This window comes from Mustela nigripes, chromosome 15, assembly GCF_022355385.1.
Source record: "Mustela nigripes isolate SB6536 chromosome 15, MUSNIG.SB6536, whole genome shotgun sequence".
NCBI lineage: Eukaryota > Metazoa > Chordata > Mammalia > Carnivora > Mustelidae > Mustela > Mustela nigripes.
In genome coordinates, this window is record NC_081571.1 from 23392733 (window position 1) to 23396193 (window position 3461).

Below are 3461 nucleotides of genomic sequence, written 5' to 3' on the forward strand. Positions count from 1 at the left end.
GTTCTTAACAGTAGATAAGCATCCATGATTACTCAAGAAGGGATTCTTAAGTTGCTCATTAAATCTTGGATTTTTCTTTTGCCCAATTATAAAATCACAAGTCACAATCACTTTAAAAATTGTATAAAAATTATATAAAAAATTGGGAGTTGTACTTTATGCCTTCACTTTATGCTACAGCACCTAGCACACAAAAAAAAAATTGTTACAAACATTTAAAATATACTGTGCTCACTTCAGCAGCACATAAACTGAAATTGGAACAATACAGAGAAGATTCACATGGCTCCTCCATGAGGATGACATGTAAAAAGTTGTCCTCTCTGGGAATGATGATAAGCCCCTGAAAATGCCAGTATCTTCCCCCAGTCCAAAGAGCTGACCTACATGTTCCCTGGTATTCCCTGGGCTCATCAGGATTTCCCTATGGATCTTCTTTCTTTCATATTTTCATCTGCCTCCCAGTGCCCAGGCATCTCCACCAGAGCAGAGACACCGCCAGACTGGTGGTCTGCGCACACGTCCTTCTTTACGTGCCCCCTCGCCCCCCTGCCATTTCTGCCTCTCACCAAGACTCAAAAGGAATGTGTTCATTTTGCCAACAAGTCTCAGACACATTCACTTCAGCAAAGGGGTTGACTTACTTTATTCCCTGGTGGGAAAGGAAACATGACATTTTCCTCATTATTAAGGCACCACTTTTTCTTGCTACAAAGGGAAAATTCAACATCCTACAGGCCCCAAATGCAACTTTTAATTAAATAGCACTTTCCCTCCACATTTTTAAACTTTCTCTGCACACACATACACACACACACACCCAGAGAGAGAGAGAGAGAGGGTACAGGCAGTTTCTCACAAGGCTCTACACTCCTCAGTTCTGCATTTGGGGTCTAGCGTCATCTGCCCCTGCCCTACACCTTCTCCTTTCCCCATTCTACAGTCCTGCCCCTGGCAACTGGGCTTCCTTGTCAATGCTGCAAGCTTATGCCCTCAATGCCTTTGTGCTTGTGATTTCTGCCCTCATCCTCCCAGGCTTCCAAACCCAGCCCAGGTGCTCCCCCAGACACCCTTCACTGATTACAAGCTGCACAGTGATCCCTCTCTAACCCACATGGTATTTTAATGCCTATGTTTAGTGCCTATGTTTACATTTATTCAAATTTTTTCTAGCCTTGCACTCATTATTCTGTCTTGACTCTCCAACCAGCCAGATAGTGAGCTGGAGAGAGGGTGTGGGCTCTGAAGTCAAGCAGCTGTTGGCTCTGGAGCCTAATTTCTGAGCTATGTGAGGCCCAGTTTCATTATTTGTAAAATGAAGAAATAAACACCCACCCCTTGCAAAGCTGAGAGTTGCTCTGAGCATTAAATGAGATCCAGCCTGTGAAATTTCGCCTTCTTGCCTTTCGTCTACTGTCTTCCTGTTCTCCTGAGGCAGGATCATATCCTACCCTGGTTCCTGGGCTCACGGAATGCCTAGCACAGTAACACAGGACGTGATCGGCAGCAATTGTTAGAGTGCACAGAATTAACAAAGAGCCGGAAATATAATCTCAGTTGGCGAGGAAATGAGACAGATCTTTAACCACTCAAAACCAATGTGCCACTAGAATGGAAATGTAAGATGAGATAGCATAAAAAAGCAGACCCATCATGACACACAGACCATTTCTATGCCTAGAAAGATATTTTATTAAACCACATAGAAAAGCAAATGTCCTGTTTCTAACACCTTTAGCAAAGGCTGCCTTGAGTCTTGCAGAGATATGCATTAAAAAGATGTCTTTTTCAGCCTTTTTAATTGAGTTCTGTTTAGCTCATACCTTATATTAAATCACAAGCAGGGGCTTAAAATACTACCATCAGATATGAACCATATTTCTTCAGTTTCTAGGTGAGCACAAAAGTGCTGCACAATTCTGCTATGGTCATTTGCCAGCTATTTCATTCTTAACCTTAGAAGACAAGACAAAAGACGTCCTTAGTTTGAGCCCTATGAGCTACAGAGTGGGTGTGAGGAGAGTGACTTACTCCAATTTGTCCTGTCCTAAAATTTCATATCACTAACCGGGGTGGGGGTGGAAATGCCATCCGTTCACTTAAGAGGTTTCACTGAAAAGCAGAACACTTCTTTCTATTTACTTAAGCACAAAGCTACAATATGAAGAAGCACAATAAATTCTAAACATGGTGCACATCTGGTCTGAAAACCACAATCAATTTACTGCTGCATCTGAAACATTTTCAGCGACTGTCATATAATATATTATCACACATTTCTAGCAGGACATTTTCTTGGCACCAAAATAGACAGGTATATCTGTCAGTTCAATTTCTTGCAAATGAAAGAGAAAATTATTTGGCTCAGATGTCCATACTGTCTTTGGAGCAGTATAACTATCCTATGAGAAGGGTATTAGTCAAAGATGCCAGGAGCTCAGCATTTACTTCCAGAGAGTAGAATTATTGGCTACAAGGAGTGGTGGGGGGGGGGGGATACATGCATGTAGGTATGCATCTTCCCTTTTTTCCCATTCCAATAGAACCATTTATTACATTTACTTGAAAGAGATGTACCACGGTCTGGTTTAGCCCATCTATCTCCCAGTACTATAACACTGGACTCTCTATTAAATAGAATCTTTTGATCTCTGTGGCTCCTAAAGCAGAACTTTATTAAAAGTTTTATTAAAAAATTAAAATGCAATAGAAATCACATTAAAATACTTAAAAGCTCTTTATTTTCACCCTAACCTCCTCATGGGCATTCGCAAGGGGAGTCACAATCGTATTGAATAGCCAGAGAGCCCCACGCCCAATAAAGAAGGCTGCCAAAATATCCTAGTATTGGCCCCAGTGAAACCATTTACTGGCTCACCGTTGGCTGCATAATCTGCCTTTAAGCACTTTCTCCTCTGTAAAAACCCCAGAGCTCCTTTAAGAGCCTTGTCTCAGCATACCAAACTTTCAAGTGACTAACCCTTCCCTACCCAGCCCTGAGCCCCTCACACCAGCCATGCAGATTTGACCATTCCTGATGACCCACTCAAAGCACATTTCTTCTTGTCGGGCAGGCAAAAAATGCATAAAGGTAAGATTATCTGATCTTTGACAAGGTTCATAAATAGACTGGACATTGTCAACCCTCTTTCATACTTCTGAACCTTTGCCCGTGTTATTCCCTCCACCATGAATGCAGCAGCTGACTGCCTGGTGAATATCTCATCATACTTCAGAGCTCAGTTCAACTAGGACTTTTTGGTGACACTTTCCCCTCCCTTTACTGAATTAGGTGGCCCATTCTCTGGTAGGAGATGAAGCATCCCATGCAACCCTCCTCCAACTCCACCCCACCATACACCAGTAGAATGCAGGAGGGGACATTATGTCTGTCTTCCCACCAGCCTGCAAGCTCTTCTGCACAGAACCTTCACCTTCCCTGTGTCACCAGCACCTAGGAT

General features: G+C 42.7%; 1 pseudogene; it reads left to right on the plus strand.

The window, feature by feature from the left end:
- The first annotated feature begins 227 nt into the window (after window positions 1-227).
- Window positions 228-326, plus strand: LOC132003042 (U6 spliceosomal RNA; annotated as a pseudogene).
- Window positions 327-3461: the final 3135 nt, after the last annotated feature.